This window comes from Bos indicus x Bos taurus, chromosome 5, assembly GCF_003369695.1.
Source record: "Bos indicus x Bos taurus breed Angus x Brahman F1 hybrid chromosome 5, Bos_hybrid_MaternalHap_v2.0, whole genome shotgun sequence".
Classification (NCBI taxonomy): Eukaryota; Metazoa; Chordata; class Mammalia; order Artiodactyla; family Bovidae; genus Bos; species Bos indicus x Bos taurus.
Window position 1 is genome coordinate 11,970,317 of NC_040080.1, and position 18,802 is coordinate 11,989,118.

Below are 18,802 nucleotides of genomic sequence, written 5' to 3' on the forward strand. Positions count from 1 at the left end.
GTCCGACTCTTTGCAACCCCATGAATCGAAGCACGCCAGGCTTCCCTGTCTATCACCAACTCCCGGAGTTCACTCAGACTCACATCCATCGAGTCAGTGATGCCATCCAGCCATCTCATCCTCTGTCGTCCCCTTCTCCTCCTGCCCCCAATCCCTCCCAGCATCAGAGTCTTTTCCAATGAGTCAACTCTTCGCATGAGGTGGCTAAAGTACTGGAGTTTCAGCTTTAGCACCACGCGGGTTTTATTCCTGGGTCAGGAAGATCCCCTGGAGAAGGAAATGGCAACCCACTCCAGTATCCCTGCCTGGGAAATCCCATGGGCAGAGGAGCCTGGTGGGCTACAGTCCATGGGGTCACAGCGACCAGGGACGCTGCCCTTTCATTTAGATTATGTGTCACCACCAACAGTAACTATTAACATTGGTCTGACAACTGGCATTCCAAGCTTCCTTTCAATACACCAAGAAAAGCACAAAGAACAAAAGCAAACAAACAAAAATCAATACACCAAGAAGGTGTGATTGACCAAATTCAAGTAAGACACCTGTTATTCTAGGACATACTACATATGTTAAAGTTTTTATCACAATTAGCATTTGCATCATTAAAAGAAACTTTTGGGTTTTACTTTACTACATGCTCACTGTCAGAAATACTAGAAAGTAAGAATTAGAAACGGGAAGAAACAGCACTTCAAATGCTATCATGTGGAACTTCCCTGGCGGTCCAGTGGCTGAGACTCTGCACTCCCACTGCAGGGGGCCTGGGTTCCATCCCCGGTGAGGGAACTGGATCCCACATGCTGCATGTAAAACCTGGCACAGCCGAATAAATAAGTAAATACTTTTAAAAACTCTATCACCTAGAAACTAACACAACTTTGTAAATCAACTAATGAAAACAAACAAAACCCATCACCCAGGGAGAACCACGACTCCCACTTGGCCACAGCACTTGTAGCTGAGCTTGTCCTCTGTTCAACTTTCTGAAGCTCAACCCCCTGTGTGGAATCTACCATCCTCCCCAGTTACAAGTGGCAAGTGCAGTCCAGAAGGAAGGGTGGGGTGACTCCCAGCATCTCACAGTCTGTCTGGAGGGAAGTCAGAATCAGCCTTCGATCCTCCTTGGCTGTCTGTGCCTCCTGCCTGTCCAGTAACTATCTGGACTGTCAGAGCCATTGTCAACCTCAGCCAGGGCCACTGGCTGAAAACACAGCCTCCTCTGAGATGGTTTCCGTTATTGGGATGTTTGAGAGCCAGCCAGAGCCTGGCCTGGGTGCTGAGCAAACATCTGGGTGAGGGACTCGCCAGAGAGCCACCCAGCAGCTGGGGGCCATATGGGTAAGGAGCCTCCCAGCCGGCAAGGCCTCCCTCTTCCTCCCTGCACCCCTTCCTCCTCCCTGCACCCCTTCCTCCTCCCTGCATCCCCTTCTCCCTGCATCCCTCCCCCTGAATGCCCCTCCTCCCTGCACTCCTCCTCCTCCCTGCACCCCCTCCTCCTCCCTGCATCCCCTTCTCCCTGCATCCCTCCCCGTGCACCCCCCTCCTCCCTGCACTCCTCCTCCCTTCATCCTCCTCCTCCTTGCATCCCTTCTGTGGACGGAGAGTGGTGGCCAGGCTTCTCAGTACTTCTGCCCAAAGCACACAGTTCCAAGAAGCCACCGTCCATCAAAGTCGACGCTCCAGGACATTCTATCACAGTCTAACAACTCTGAAATCAAATGAAAATTTCAGTGCTGTCAGCCAAGCACACTTCAGTGACAGAACTGTCACTGCTTCGGAATGAGAGAATCCGGTCAGCATTGTTCACACTGTTGTCACTTCAGCTGAGCAGGGTCCACTGTTGGTGCTGCACGCGCTGAGGCTCACTGCCGTTTAAAGTGTTTCCAAAAAGATGACACACCAAATCAGAGATCATGGTCCCCAGAGGGGCATGAGAATAGCACAACAGAATATATTAGCACATTTCACACTAGTAAACACAATGTCATTGGAGGACTGACCAGCATTCCATACTTTATTGCAAAGTGATAACCAAAGGGCTCGTGGAACCTAAGACAGGAAGGCACCCTGGTGAAGCTGGGCCATTTCCTACTGAGATGCTCATCACAGGCCAAACAAGGCACCAGGGCGAGAGGAAGGGACAGCTCTCTTGGAATGGACAGGAGACACCACAGAGCAAGAGAGGTATACATCCATCGTTCCTTGGGACTGTCTAAAAGGCCTCATGTCACAGGAGTATTCACTGGAAGGACTGATGCTGAAACTGAAGCTCCAATACTTTGGCCACCTGATGTGAAGAGCCGACTCATTGGAAAAGACCCTGATGCTGGGAAAGATTGAAGGCAGGAGGAGAAGGGGACAACAGAGGATGAGATGGTTGGATGGCATCACCGACTCGATGGACATGAGTTTGAGCAAGCTCTGGGAGATGGTGAAGGACAGGGAAGCCTGTTGTGCTGTAGTCCACTGGGCCGCAAAGAGTCGGACACAATTAGCCACTGAACAACAACAACAATTTTCTCACGGAGCCCCGAGGCTCCAAGAAATACCGGCTCATTCCACCGAAAGAGTAGCTAAGTCCAAACAGCGCAATAAAGTTTATATTCCAACATCCTAGGAGCCATTAGAGAAGACGAAACAAATAAATTGACAGGAAACTAGTTGTACTTCATTCTTAAACAACCTCACAATGACCCCTCAAAGTGAGTTCTCAACCTCCTTCAGAAATGAGGAAGTTGAAGTTCAGAGACGTTCAATGCTGCTCCCGAGGTATCCGTGCTAAAAAAATGCCTCTGCCCTGTAACGTATGTCTTTGCTTTCTTTGTTTCTCCTTCGAGGCAGGGATTGTCTTCGCCATGTCTGCTTCAGCAGCACCTAGGATAGCATTTTGCCACAAAGTAGAATTAAGAGTTCTTGAATTAAGTCATCTGTTCCAAAGAACCCCTCAGGTTACAGCATCTTTGGCATTTTGAGTAGCTAACTCCACCACGTTGAACAGCATGGTGAGAAAAAGGTGCCAAAAGAAATTAGAAGAAAGCGTGCTTGGTGGCAGAGCCTGGATAGGGGTGGCTCAAAGTCACCAAGCGGAGACCCTCGTGGGTCCATGAATCTGTGTCATGAAGCATTTCTTCTCACCTGCCTCCCACACCCTGAGCCTGAGCACAGGATGTACGGCTACCACGGAGCTGGCGGAAACTGTCCCCGGGGCACACACCGAGGACGTGACATGAGAGGTGCCCACAGGCTCCTGCAGCTTGGAAATGACCACATGCGGAGAAGCAGGGGTCAGAGACCTCCAGAGACCATGGGACCCATCCACTGGGAGGCACGTGTGGAGAAAAGATCAGGGAACCAGACTGAACAAAAACACCCCCGGGGGGCCACTGTTAGGTGGCCTGGACACTGTGCAGAAGAATTCCTGCTCCCAGGCCCTGGGTGTCCCCCTGACCCTTGAGTAAGACCTCTTCTAAACACAGTCTAATAAAATATGAAACTGAACTTCCCGTAGCACAGATTCCGACAACAGGAAATTAACAGCGCCAGAGCATTAGTAACTAAGTATTAATTGGTGGTTAAGTGGTTAAGAATCTGCCTGCCAATGCACGGGACACGGGTTGAAACCCTGGTCCGGAAGATCCCACATGCTGCTGCAGCAGTTAAGCCTGTGCACCACTACTACTGAAGCCTGTGCTGAGAGCCCGGGAGCCTCGACGAGTGAACCCATGAGCTGCAACTGCTGAAGCTGGGATGCCCTGGAGTGTGTGCTCCGCAATAGGAGAAGCCACTGCAACGAGGAGCCCTTGCGCCGCAGTGAAGAGGAGCCCCCGGCTCGTCGCAACTAGAGAAAAGCCTGCATGCTGCAACCAGGACTCAGCACAGCCAAAAATAAATAAATAAATATGTTTAAAAAATGGAAAAAAAAAGGAAAACCAAGTCCTAACAAGACCTACAGGAAAGATGGCGTTTGAGTCCTGCCAAGTTAAAGTCTGCGCTGTGGACAGACCCACGCTAAGTGCCACCCCGCTGACACTGGCACCAGTGATCAGCCAGTAATTTAACTGTCTACAAGAACAAGACACAACACACTTTAGGCACTCCCCCCGCACCACCCCCAACACACAAATCAGAGAGGGAATGCACAGAAAACAAACATCAACATGGCAGACTTCAACCAAACCATAACAAAAACTGCATTCACTGATCCAAAGTTAACATCCCCAGTGGTAGGAAGGCTGACATCACGTACCCCCGAGAGGATGACACAGCATCCCCCCCCGAGTATTTCTGTCCGACATGCACAGCCACCACCTGCTCAAGAGAAGAAAAGGGGCAACCCACACGGGCGGGGAGAGGGGGGAGACGTACGCAAGCACACACACCCGACTGTCAAGGTCAAGGAGCACAAAAGGGGCAGTGTTACTGACTGGAGGACACCCAGGGGACATGACAACTAAATTTCATGTGAGACTCACGGCTGGACTGGACCAGGGGCCAGAAAAAGACATTAGGGAAAAGCTGGTGAAACTGGAAGCAGATCTGTGAAGCACTTAATAATACTGTAGCAATGTTAATTTCCTGCATTTGGAATCTGGGCTATGGTTATGTGAAAAGGTTAACACTAGCGGAAACAATTATTTTTGCAACATTTCTGTAAGTCTAAAATGATTTCAAAACAAAAAGTTGAAAGACTGAATTAAATCAAATGTAAATAGATTAAGCAGGACAATTAAAAGACAGGGACTGTCACATTAATCAAAGTCTAGAACAATGGAAACAGTGACAGACTTTATTTTCTTGGGCTCCAAAATCACTGCAGATGGTGACTGCAGCCATGAAATTAAAAGATGCTTGCTCCTTGAAAGAAAAGCTATGACCAAGCTAGACAGCATATTAAAAAGCAGAGACATTACTTTCATGATAAAGGTGGTTTTTCCAGTAGTCATGTATGGATGTAAGAGTTGGACCATTAAGAAAGCTGAGCGCCAAAAAACTGATGCTTTCGAACAGTGGGGTTGGAGAAGACTCCTGAGAGTCCCTTGGACTGCAAGGAGATCAAACCAGCCAATTCTAAAGGAAATCAGTCCTGAATATTCATTGGAAGGACTGATGCTGAAGCTCCAATACTTCGGCCACCTGATGAGAAGAACTGACTCATTGGAAAAGACCCTGATGCTGGGAAAGATTGAAGGCAAGAGGAGAAAGGGACAACAGAGGATGAGATGGTTGCATGGCATCACCGACTTGATGCACACGAGTTTGAGCAAGCTCTGGAATTGGTGATGGACAGGGAAGCCGGGTGTGCTGCAGTCCATAAGGTCGCAGAGAGTTGGACAGGACTGAGCAACTGAACTGAGAATAACCTAAATGTCCATCCAAGGTGAATTCAGTGGTATAGGTATAACACAGCAATCAAAAGAAATGAGCTATTAATAAGCTCAGCAACAAGGAAAAATCTCATAGATACCACACCAAGCAAAAGAAGCTGAACACCAAAGAGCTGAAACGAAAACCCGAATTATTCTGGTATAATTCTGTTTATGTGAAATTCTGGGCTCACTCAGTTGTGTCTGACTCTTTGCTATCCCATGGACTGTAGCCTGCCAGGCTCCTCTGTCCATTGGATTCTCTAAGCAAGAATACTGGAGTGCGTTGCCATTTCCTACTCTAGGGAATCTTCCCAATCCTGGGATCGAACCCAAGTCTCCTGCATCTCCTGCTTGGCAGGTGGATTCTTTACCACTAAGCACCGGGGAAGCCCCTATGTGAAATTCTAGAACAGGCAAAACTAGAATGACATCAATCATCAGTGTTTGCCTGAGAGTCGGTATGTGTTAGCATGAAGAGACTCAGGGACCAGGGGATTTTCCAGGAACACAGAAATCTCGTTTGGCGATGCAGTTGCATGAGTTTGTCCAAATTTATTAAACTATACTCTTAACAAGGTATGAATTTTATTGCACACAAATGATACTTCAGTGAAATTGACTGCAAGAAAAAGTAACGGACTTCCCTGGTGGCCCAGTGGTTAACACTCTGCACTTGCACTGCAGGGGCCACAGGTTTGATCCCTGGTCAGGGAAGTAGGATCCTGCATGCCATTCAGTGCAGAGAATAAATAAATTAAAAAAAATAAAAAGTAAGCCCCCCTCCATCATACAGTTATGGCAATACAGGGTAGCAAGTGAAGAAACAGAAGCCTGAATGAATGAAGCTTATGAGTTTTGACACTGCCAAGACTTTCCCCAGCCTTCAGATACAAACAGCTCAGGACGTTTCTTCAAAAACAGCCTTGCAGGTTTCACCAATAAAACCTAGAGGCCACTTAAGGCTCTTCCTCAGCACCTGGCATAGTCAGCCATGCACCTCTACAATCTCACTCGGAAGTAAACACCCCCAATCTGTCTGGCAAGGTTGAGACCAGGATTCTACTGATTTGGTCCCTGTAGAGCAAGCATCACCTGAAAATGCAAAGTTGCTGCGGTCAGGTTACTGTGGAGCTGACATGTTTGTGTAATTTACTGATGCCACACCTAAGTGTAAAAATAACACCAACGCGACTCCTTCTCTCCAGACACAACCTGGCTTCTGATGATGTCAGCAGAGCTAGTCCCTGGCAACTGCACAGGAGTGATTTATGTGGTTGTCCTTCCCCGGTGGCTCAAAGAATCTGCCTAAATGTAGGAGACCCGGATTCAATCCCTGGAGAAGGAAATGGCAACCCACTCCAATACTCTTGCCTGGAGAAGCCCATGGATAGAGGAGCCTGGCGGGCTACAGTTCGTGGGGTTGCTGAGAGTCAGACACGACTGAGCGACTGACACACTTTCACTAGAAGCATAATTGGTCTTCCCAGGCGGCACCAGTGGTAAAGAACCTAACTACCAAGCAAGAGACATGAGAGACTCAAGTTCGATCCCTGGGTCAGGAAGATCCCCTGGAGGAGGGCATGGCAACCCACTCCAGTATTCTTGCCTGGAGAATCCCATGGACAGAGGATCCTGGAGGGCTACAGTCCATGGGGTCACAAAGAGTTGGACACGACTGAACAACTGAGCATGCATTAGGAGCATAATTAGTGTGCCGTCTGCCAGGCAGGACTTTCTACAGGCAACGCCCTGCTAGGTGCTTTCCATGCGTTTAGTTTAATCCTCACAGTGGCCTCTAAGCACTCTCTTAAATTGAGATTGTTTTAAAACAATTACTTATTTATTATTATTTTTGGCTGCGCTGAGTCTTGGTTGGAGCCGGGGCTGCTGTCCAGTTGCCGTGTGCAGGCTTCTCGTCGTGGTGGCTTCTCTTGTTGCAGAGCACAGGTTCTAGGGCGTGTGGGCTCAGGGGTCAAACCCACGTCCCTGCACTGGCAGGTGGATTCTACACCACTGGGCCCCCAGGGTAGTACTCTAAGGATTTTAATATTTATCTTTATTTATTCGGCTGTGCCAGGTCTTAGATGTGGCACACAGGATCTTCAGTTGTAGCATATAGGATGTAGTTCCCTAATCAGGGACAGAACCTGTGCTCCCTGCATTGGAAGCATGGGGTCCTAACCACTGGACGGCCTGGGAAGTCCCACTGCTGCTGAGTTTTGAGGCCACAATCGGGCTCCTATTGGGCTGCAGAACTTGATTTCTTAAGCGCTGCATGTAGAGATGAGACTTACTCATTCATGATAAATACATTCGTGTTAATATTGATGATTTTTTTTTTCCAGAAATACTTTCTAATGCCAAGACAGTTAAACAGGAAAATATAAAATGGGGGCGGGGGGAAGCATGGCTGTCTAGTTATAGGGTGTAAATTCTTCCTGAAACTTTGGGATAGGGTTTAGCCTCACCAGACAAGCTTCCACAAAGTTTTCAAAGACTCTCCTAGAAACAGAGAAACGAGAAGCACGGTGCCAGGCGGGAGTCACTGTCAGGTCACCTGGGGCTGTTTTGTCTCTGGGTCACCTTCCCACTCTGATGAACAGTGCCTCACGTTGAGTGGAAGCCACTTTCACGCACACGGTCTCACTTAATTCCACAACTTTTTGAGGTAGGCACGAAGGGCACATTGTGAACCCATTGGCTTATTAATTTATCAATACTGTTGAGTAGTGACAGTGCTGATTTCGGGGGCTTCTCAGAGAATCCACTCAAATCAGGTCCTTCAAGGGAAATTCGCAGAGCCTGGAACCTGGAGCTCTTGTGAAGAGCTCCTTGTGAAGGCAGCTGTCACGGAGGTGTATTTTCACATCTCCTTTGCCTCCTCACTGTCAAAGCAAACCAAGTTCCAAACACGCAGTTCTTCTGGATCAAATCCTGAGCAGGTCCTGGAGCATCTGGGTGACGACCCCCTGACACCTTCACTTTGTTCAGTGAAGAGTTAAAGAAGGGGGCTGACCCTGGATGGCCCTAATTCACACAAACCATCACAGCGGATTTTCAGGATAAATCACCCTAGGAGCTGGCCTTTATCATCCCTGTCTACAGGACGAAGAACGGGGAGCTCAGAAAAGCTCAGGGGTTGGGGTGAGGTCCTCAGGTGTGAACGGCTGAGTTGGGATTCTAACTCAGGTCCGTCCACTTGCCCCCAGAGGCTGTGTGCTCCCCACTGCTCGAGGGACAGGAAGCCGGGGCAGGGGGCAAAGGCTTTACATGCCTGAAGGTCACAGCTGTGCTGCCCTGAAGCCTGGAAGGCTGCTTTCCAGCCTGATACTGTCTAAACAACTGCTCGGCACACAGTGGCCCCTCTACTGAGGACACCCCACTTTCGGGGGACCCGCTGTCAGCTGGGAACCTCCCTGAGGTGGCTCCCGGCACAGTCCCGGCAGCACGCAGGGCCTCATCTAAGATGTGATGAGAACACGGTGTCACCAGCCACGTGGCTGGGAGCAAGGATGAGACGCGAACACAAGTGATCACAATGTAAGACCAAGTGTGAAAAGGACCCCACGGGTGAGCTTTGAACAGAAGCAGCCCTTCCCAGCCAGCTCCCAGACAGAGGGGTCCTTTCTGACAGAGGCAGGCAGGGGGCTGACATCTGGGGTGCCCACAGGAAGAGGATGGGGGTAGGGCAGGACTCTGGCTTGGCTGAAGCACAGGGAAGCAGAGAGAGGACTCTGGGAAGGTCATTAGGGGCAGGATTGAAGGTATTGAACCCGGAGTAAAGATACTCTGTGAGCTGAGTAGGGACAGGAGGAGTCACTCAAGGATGCTGAGCAGGGGGGCTTCCCTGGTGGTTCAGTGGCTAAGAATCCACTTGTTAATGCACAGGACACTGGTAGGATCCCTAGTCTGGGAAGCTCCCACAGGCCGCAGGGCAGCTGGGCCCTTGCACCGCAACTACTGACCCTATGCTCTAGAGCCCAGGGGCCAAAAGGACCGAGCCCACACCCCACAACTACCGAAGCCCGCACACCTACCGCCTGTTCTCTGCAACAAGAGAAGCCACCGCAATGAGAAGCCCGGCCTGTGCACCACAGCTAGAGAGCAGCTCCCCTCACCATAACTTGAGAAAGCTCGAGAGCAGCAAGGAAGACCCAGCACAGCCAAAAATAAATAAATACTAAAAAAGAAAAGAATGCTGAGCAGGGGAGGGATGAGGGGCAGCAGGGGAACGTCTGGGAGCTGGTGAGCGATGTCCCTGGGGAGTGGGCCAGGGATGAACAGCGGGTGGGAGAGCTGGGGCTATAATTCACATCCCGCCCGGCAGGAGCACCAAGACACGATGCAAAATGGACAATCGTTCCAAAGGATTCAGGGGAACTGGACACAAGAAAAGATTCTCTGAAAGTCACAGAAACACTTTAGAACAGTGGTTCTCAGACAGGGTCAATTTTGCCCCCTGGAGACAACTGGCTGTGTCTGGGGACACTTTTGGCTGTCATCACTGGGAGGCAATGCTGCTGGCATCTAGCAGGCAGAGCTCAGGGCCGCTGCTCAGCAGCCCACAGTAGACAGGACAGCCCCTACAGCAGAGAGTTACCAGGTCCAAAGTAAACAGTGTCGAGGTTTGGAAACGTGGTTTGGGGATTATAAGGAAAGACAAGGGGCACCGATGTTCCTCTCACCAGGAAGCTTGTGAGCCTGAAAAGTAGAGGAACCACCCGGCCTTCCCTGCAGAGACACAGCTACACACCAGGACCCACACACAACTGTGCCCCCAGGACTTTCGTTCACACTCCCAGAATCTGCTACGGCCAGGCCCGACAGGCAGCAAAGGTGAGGACAGGCCTGGCATCCGCCCTCCAGGCATTGCCACCCAGAAGGGAGACGAGCTGGTAAGAAGTACACACGTGTCTGAAAATGTATACACGCTTGCACATGTCTGTGCAGTAAAGACTGAACAAGGGGACGTCCCTGGTGGTCCAGTGGTTAAGACTTTGCACTTCCACTGCAGGGGCTGTGGGTGTGCCCACCGCCTGCTGCATCCCCAAACCACCAGTGACGTATGTGCACCGTCACAGATGGGGTCTTCACCACAGGAAATGTTGTTGTTTAGTCACTCAATTGTGTCCAACTCTTTGTGACCCCAGGCTACATCCCCCCAGGCTCCTCTGTCCATAAGATTCTCCAGGCAAGAATACTGGAGTGGGTTGCCATTCCCTTCTCCAGGGGATCTTCCTGACCCAGGGATCAAATCTGCCTCTCCTGCACTGGCAGGAGGGTTCTTTACCGCGGAGCTACCAGTGAAGCCCCTAAGCAAAGAAGATGGGAGAATAGAAGACTCAAGAGGTTTTAGAATTCTGCACACTTACTGTTTGTACACAGAAGGAATTACTAGAACAAAATCTAGGAACTGTGTCTTATGTCTTCAGCACTTTGGACATGCCTGGACCAATATTTATTATATGAATCATGCAATCCAATTCAATCCACAGAAAACCATTAAGGATGGCATTTTTTTTAAGGCAAAATAGGCCTCTTTCTAGCAAAGAACGTGCTACACAATTACAAAACTCACAGAAGATCAACAGTCAACAGCTATTCTGGGAAGGCTTTTAAGCTCAGGCGCTCTCAGCAGGGTTTCAGCTCCAGAGACTCGATGGGAAACGTGACATTCGTGGGGCAGCCGACGTTGAACAGGAACCAACAAAGCAGAGAGTTAGAGGCGCTGACGGGCGCTCTAGAGCAGAGAGCCAGGAACAGAGAGTTGGGAGGTGGGCAGCGGGCAAAGCTGCCACTGAGACTTGAGGGCAGGGGTCAGCACAGTGAGGACAGCATCACGTGTGCCCACGTGGATAGGATGACAGGACCAGGCCATGGGGGAGCCTGCGACCACAGCAGTGGAGGTAGGAAGGGTGATCACATTGGGAAAGACACAGAGAATCTGCAGGAAGGCTCTGAACCTGAGACTCTGAGAGGTGGGACCCTTGAGCAGCTGGAGGCTAGGTCAGGAGCAGGGCTGGGGATTGTGGACTCTGTGCTTTGACATTTAAAGGACTCAACCCATCTGTGCCCCCTGCCACCAGGTGAGGCATTACCTCCATCCTGGAGAAGGGTGGTCGCCCAGAAAACCAGTGGGTCCCCGCTTGCGGGCCCGGGGTCCCCTGAGGCCACCAGGAAGGTCTCGGCCAGCATCCAGCCAGCAGAGGGTTTTGGTGGGGCTGAGAGGGTGAATTTAAAACCCTTGAGGTGGGAAAGCCTCTCCAGTGTGCACGCGAGCCTCCCACTGCTGGTGACCACCCCCTCCTCCTCTATGTCTGCCTTGCAGGTCGGTTCTGCTGGTTCCTAGACGCACCTGATGGCAAGGCCCTTCATAGGTGCTGCATCCTGTCTCACGGGGTGGATGGACCTGGCCTGGGAAGAAGAAAGACACCCATGTGGTAACTCTCCCTGTGCATTTAAAGCTTACTTCAGATGTGATTTCACAGGGGTTACCCTTTTAAGAAAAAGACAACATGTCAAGATACTGAGTGGTTTCCAAACACTGTCTGTCCAGGCATCTGCTGAGTTGAAAGAACAGATGTGTTTGAGATGGGGGTCCGTGAGACCCCTCCTCCCCTGCCAGGGCCCTGCTCAACCCCCAACCCTACAGCTCTGATCAGCACCCCAAGGGGCTCCACTTTTCCTTCCCTTCACGAAGGCTGACCCCAAACACCTGCCCCTGCTGCTGGTGGTCGTTCCACAAACCCAGAACCTCTGTCCTTGAATGTCGTGCCTGATGGGACATAGTTGACACCCGTGAGAGCCACTCCCTTCCAGGACTGACCCAGGCTGACCTAAGCAGCGGCTGTTCTGCTCATGGGAGCAAGAGGTGGTAGGGCTGGGCTGAGGGTTCTAGGTGCCTCCCTGATAGCATCATAGTCAACAACACCGCCCCCCCGCAACACCTCCAGCCCTGCAGAGTCTGGAACTTTACAAGCTCTGATCCTTTGCAGCCCTGATCCTCACCACCAGCTACTCCACCAGCTACCACATGAGAGGAACAGGAAGTTACTGTTGCCACCTACAAGTGAGGACATCAAGGCACAGAGAAGCCAGGCAGGTGGCTGGATCCAGCCTCCACTCTCTGAGCTGCCCACAGCCTGTGGACTCAGGGCAGAGCCCACAGAACCATCTAGAACCCCCACTCCATCCACCAACTCCTGCCCCTCGGTGGGCTAGGCCATTTCTAGCCCTACACTTAAACACAAAAGCTCTTCAAAGGTTTCAGCACTTTGAATGCAGGTCTTGTACCCCAAACAACTGTATGAGGTATTTAGTAATGATCGCTCAATGTTTCCCAGGAGAAACTTCCCAATGAGCATCTCAGAGATGATTCCACAAATGGGGCTTGACTTCCCTCAGCCTCTCTCAGCGATGGGAATCCTGACATCTCCAGGTATCTCCTGGGAGGAGAAATGGGGGGAGGGCTGGCAGCAGGAACAGAACCCAGGGGCTCTCTGCAGCTCCTCCCCCAAAGCCTCCCCTCAAAAGGAGAGCAGAGTGAGACTCAGCAGGGAACAGGGTCACCCCAAGTTCATTTCGGAAAAGCTTTGTTCTCTTTTCTTTTTTTTAATACAGTGATTTTTATTATATTTTTATTATATGCTATGTAATCTTTTTTTTTAAGCTGTGTCGAGTCTTAGTTGTGGCACGTGGGGTCTTGGGATCTTTCACTGTGGTGTGGGCTCTCTAGTTGTGACACGCAGGCTTGGTTGCCCTGTGGCATGTGGGATCTTAGTCTCTGACCAGGGATCACACCTACGTCCCCTGCATTGCAAGGCAGATTCTTAACCATTTGACCATCAGGGAAGTCTCTCATTTCTTATTATTTAAATGGTGCACTTTCTTTTTATTTTATTTTTGGCTGTGCTGGGTCTACGCTGCTGCACGGGCTTTCTCTAGTCTCGGTGAGTGGGGGTTACTCTCTGGTGCAGTGCAAGGGCTTCTCCTCCTGAGGAGCACGGGCTCTGCGGTGCAGGCTTCAGTAGTCGGGGCTCGAGGGCTTACTGCCCCATGGCAAGTGGGATTTTCCTGGACCAGGGATCGAACCCGTGTCCCCTGCACCGGCAGGCAGATTCTTAACCACTGCACCACCAAGGAAGTCCTGTTCTCATGTCTTTTGCTCCCCTAGTAATGCTCAGAGGGAAGTTCTGTTCCTGTGGCTTTTGCTCCTATAGTAATCCTGAGAGCAAACTTACTCATTGTTGGACGTTCCAAATCACTCAGATGTGACTCGGGGGCTACAGTCTGTAAACCAAGAACTTCTCAAAATGAAGCCCAGTTTAGTTCAGTTGCTCAGTTGTGTCCAACTCTTTGCGACCCCATGGAATGCAGCACGCCAGGCTTCCCTGTCCATCACCAATTCCCGGAGCTTACTCAAACTCATGCCCATCAAGTCAGTGATGCCATCCAACCATCTCATCCTCTGTCGTCCCCTTCTCCTCCCACCTTCAATCTTTCCCAGCATCAGGGTCTTTTCCAATGAGTCAGTTCTTTACATCAGGTGGCCAAAGTATTCGAGCTTCAGTTTCAGGACTGAATGAATATTCAGGACTGATTTCCTTTAGGACGGACTGGTTTGATCTCCTTGCAGTCCAAGGGACTCTCAAGAGTCTTATCCAACACCACAGTTCAAAAGCAACAGCTCTTCAGTGCTCAGCTTTCTTTATGGTCCAACTCTCACATCCATACATGAGCACTCAAAAAAACATAGATGGATGCCCAGACCCCAGGAAATCCCCGGCCCTATTAGTCAAATGGGAGTGACCTTCGAGGGTTAGCATTTCTGTGGTTCAAGGAAGCCACAGAAGAGAAGGGACCCTGGGCCCTGGCCCCCATGTCTCCAGCAGCTGGAGACAGGACCTCCTCACTCCATCGTGGGACGCTGGCTAACCACAGGGGCCCTTGAGGCCAGAGCCGGGAGCACAACCTAGCCCCTGGCTGGACCACAAGCCCTGCCTGAAGCCATGGAGGGTGAAGCAGGAATCTTGTGAGACACCCACTGCTCTTGGTGGGGACGGCCCTCCTTTCATTGGCGGCCACCCACCCCCAGGCCTGGGCCACAGCAGAGGGATTTCCAAAATGGAACCAGCCAAAACTGTTGAAAACAACTGTCTATTAGAACTGGAAGAGGCCTCCAGGTCAATCTAACACCCCATGTGACAGGAGAGACAACTGAGCCCCCAGAGGAGATGCTACGATGCACCCCAATAAACCTCCCTCAGAAACTTCATGCAAGAACAGGACATACAGGCAGGCTGGGTTCTCCTGGAGTATGGAGGGTTAAGAAACACCCCTGTGTCTTTAGGGCCCTGGGCTGGGCTGGCAACAGTTACAGTCAGTGTGAGGGTCTCGGTCAAAGCAGGAGTCAAGGGTCCCTGTGCTTGATATTTGGGGGTGGGGGAGGTCAGAGGAGAGCCTCCCCCAGTACTGATCAGCTTCCACAAAGAGGTGGGAAGAAAGCCCCGAGGGGAGACGCAGGAAGGAGAGAGGCTGACTTTAGAAAGTCTGGAAGAGAACTTGGGCTAAACAGCTGGGAAAGACTCAGCTGCAACCACAGGGGCCAGGAAGCCTGGAAATGCTGCCCAGCGGCCAGAAGGGCGAGACCCAGAGCCAGTGGGTCAGACTGGAATGAGGGGGTGGATGCTTAAATTTAGCCAGGTAAACAGTTCCAGCAGAGGGGCTGGGAGGAGTGGGCCACCATTGCCAAGGATGGCCAGATTGGACCAAACGTCAGGTCCGCTTTCTGGGCTCCACCAGCTTGCTGCCTGGAGGGGGCAGTCTGTACCCCTCAGAAATGGGGAGAGGGTGATTTGTACTGTAAAAGGTGGCTCAGATGAAAAACCTCAGGGATTTCACCTTCACCAAGTGTCCATCCCCAAGCCCTCTCCCGGGTTTCTCTGAACTGCTGGATGCAGTTTGAAGATGTTTAATAGATACATCACCAACTCAATGGACATGAATTTGAGCAAACCCCGGTAGATAGTGAAGGACAGGGGAGCATAGCACGCTGTAGTCCATGGGATCACAAAGAGTGTGACATGACTGAGCGACTGAACAATAACAACAGGAATTAGCTAGGGATGCCCCCAGAGAAGGCAATGGCACCCACTCCAGTACTCTTGCCTGGAAAATCCCATGGATGGAGGAGCCTGGTAGGCTGCAGTCCATGGGGTCATGAAGAGTCGGACACGACTGAGCGACTCACTTTCACTTTTCACTTGCATGCATTGGAGAAGGAAATGGCAACCCACTCCAGTGTTCTTGCCTGGAGAATCCCAGGGATGGCGGAGCCTGGTGGGCTGCTGTCTATGGGGTCACACAGAGTCGGACACGACTGAAACAACTTAGCAGCAGCAGCAGGGATGCCCCAAGGTGAGAGTGGAGAACCACTTCCCTCCGCTCTGTCCTCTCCCCACTGGGGACTTCTAGATACACTGCTGTTGTGAGGCTCAAGAGACTTGAAGGAGCCCCCCAAACAGCAACAACCAACTACTGAGAACTCTACGGACTGTGTTCAGGTGTGGGGAAGAAGCAGGGGGACCGGTTGTGCAGAAGACGAAGGGGATTAATGGCAGGCAATTTGGAACAGAGCTCGGAGCAGAGAACAGCAAACAGGACAGCTCTGTGGGCTTACTCGTGTCTATTTTAGAGACGGTGAGGACCAGCACGGCACGTAAAGCCTCCTCCCCTGCCAGACACGCCAGCATGGCCATCCAGAAGCCGCAGAGACACCAGGAGCGAAAATCAGAACAGGCTAGCCTGGGCTCTGGTCCTCCTTGAGGAAGAGCAAACAAGAAACTCTTTGAGCTGCCACTAGAGTAACAGCAGGGTGAAATATGCAGGTGAAGGGCAAGCCCCGGTTTTTCCTTTTCGTAGCATATGGCTCCCAGCAATTTGGCTTAGACTTTGGGCATAGAAAAATCTTTTTTCTTTTTTTTTTTGTTTTAGAAAAGGGTTGTTTGCAAGCCAATCAGACCCCTTGGAGGCAACGGCTCCACAGAAAGGACCCAAAGAAGGCTGTTTTCAGACTGAGCAGATGTCTGTTCACACATCCATACTCGAATACCTGAGAAGTTGGGGCCTGGGACTGCAGGGCCTGCAGACCCCAGCAAGTCCCAAGCCCGAGGGCCAGTTTTTCCTAGAGGGAAAGGAAGGGGGTTGCCCTCAGATGCTTATCCACATGCCACCTCGGTAGGTCCTTGGCTCCACAAACGTCCTCCTCTGTGCCTGCTCCACCTCTGATGGTGCAGAGACCTCTGTCCTCAGGTTTGGGACTGGACCTCCCCACAAACGCCCTGCGCATCATGGCTCCCTCAGCGTGCAGAGGTCTCAGCACCGCCTGCCCTTTCCAGTAGAGGTATCTCCTTCCTCCTGCTATTTATAGCTACAAATCTTCTGTGTGAAGACAGAACAGATGCTATTTTGAAATGGAGGAAACCACCAGGCAGCCTTCCACATCTCATGGGTCGGCAGGTCTGCCGGGGACCGAGTGGGCACCTAGCAGGCATGTGGGTGCAAGCTCAGGCTGGGTATCACTCATCCACGCCTGAGAGGGAGCCTTGCGCTTGGTAAGTGAATGGCACATGTGATTCCCCACCGGAGGGGCGGGCTCCAGGAGAGGGTCCTTGGCTCTCCCAGGTGTGCCCACTGTCCCCAGCCCCTGTGTTGCCTTAGGGCTAGCCTCAGGAGGGGCCACCCTGAGCTTCCACTGCGGCCCCTGGCCCGGTGCTGGTAATCTGGCCAGGAGCGTGACTCTGCCCACTGGAGATTACCGCACCCACCCTGACGGCACGCATCACATTGCTGTCAATGGAAACTTCCTAGGCCACTAGACTGGTAACAGGATTCTCCTCCAGGTACCAGGCTGAAGCTCTGCCCGGGTGGTGGTAACTGAAGGCGGTGGCCAAGCAGCCAGGTGGCAAAAGGGCCGGGGGCGGGGTGGGCAAGCGGAGAGCAAGTCCCCCAGCACAGCCAGGTCACACCTCAGCGCCTCTCTCTGTCGGAGAAGCAATCCTGCTCCAAGCAAAGACAACGAAAACATCCAGGAAAGGGCGCTCTGTCTGGAGTGCGCGGCCAAGTATCCCCCGAGGCTCCAGGAGAGGGTGGAGAAAGGCCACCCCGCACCTCTCGCGGCCAGCAGGGAAGAGGCAGGGGGAGCGGAGGCGCAATGAAAGAAAACAGAAAACTCAGAGGACCAGCCGGAGACCTGCTCGGGCTTCGGCAGGAATCCAGGCACCAAACTCACACTGCTCGCGGGGGTTAAAAGAATCCAGATGGAGCCTCGCCACAGTCTGGCGGGCGCGGGGCGCAGAGCCCACCGCGGAGCCCAGCTGGGCCCGAGCAAGCGGAGAAAAGCGCGCGGGAAGCTCGGGGGCTCGCGGCGCGCGGACTGCCCGGGGCTAAGCCTGCGCGCCCGGGGGGCGGCTCCCCGCAGCTCCCGGGACCCGAAAGAGGCGACACCCGCCTCCCGGAGGGCGGGGACCCTTGCTACCTGCCGGCTGGGGGCGGCCCGGGCGGGGCGAGAGCCAGCGGCCCCAGCTTTGTTCGGCGGTAGAGACCCCTTCCCCTGCGCGCCCCCTGCCCCGCCGGGCCCCCCGGCCCCGCAGACCCTCCCCGGTCCGAGCTCGGGGTCCCCGGGGATGCGGTGGGGTGGGGCCCCTCCTGCACCGCGCCTCTCTGCTCCCGACACGGGCACCCAGACTGGCCGGCGGGCGAGGGGCGCGGGGAAGTTGGGCGGCGGGGCGGGGGCTTACCTGCGCGTCCGCGGCTTGTCAGGCCCGCGGGCTCCCGCTTGCTCTCCGGCGGCCCGGCCCTTCCAGAGCCCGCGGGGCCCGGGTGGCCGGGGGCGCCGCCTCTCCGCGCTGCGGTTCGGTCTCGCCGTGCGTCCGCCCGGCTCCAGGGGTCGACCACTCGACCCCGCGGAGCCCGAGCTCTCTATTCGGAGGGCGCCTGGGTCCGAGCCGGCGGGCGGAGGCGGGCAGCGGCCGGCGGTCGAGCGGAGGAGGCCGGGCGCTGCGCGGGGCTCGGGCCGGGGGCTGCGCGCTCCTCTCCAGCCGCGGTCGGGAACTTGGGCCCGAGTTGGCTGCGGCGGTGGCGGCCGCGGCTCCGAGTGCAGGGCCGGCGCCGGCCGGCGGGTCCCGGGCCCCGCGCTCCGCCCCGCGCCTCCTCCCCGCCCCCGCCCCGCCGCGACAACCCGCCCCTGGGGCTCCTCCCGGGCGGGACCGGGCCTCGCACCTGCCTCCGCGCCCCGCGCGCCCGCTCCTTCTCGGGCCAGACTCCGGGGCGCGCGTGGGAAGCCCCCCTCCCGGGACACCCCGCACATCTACCGCCCACTTCGCCAGAACTCTGCCGGGTCCTCCGGGAGCCCCTAAGGACTCAGTGGGCAGCAG

At 53.3% G+C, this 18,802-nt stretch overlaps 1 protein-coding gene across 1 annotated transcript in view; it reads right to left on the reverse strand.

Annotated features, from left to right (window-relative positions):
• The window catches only part of WNT5B (Wnt family member 5B), a 79,919-nt gene extending 61,694 nt beyond the window's left edge, over nucleotides 1–18,225 (reverse strand). The window contains exon 1 of the mRNA XM_027540945.1: nucleotides 18,167–18,225. The gene's annotated coding sequence lies outside the window, so the exon portion shown is untranslated. The remainder of the gene's footprint in view (nucleotides 1–18,166) is intronic.
• Nucleotides 18,226–18,802: the final 577 nt, after the last annotated feature.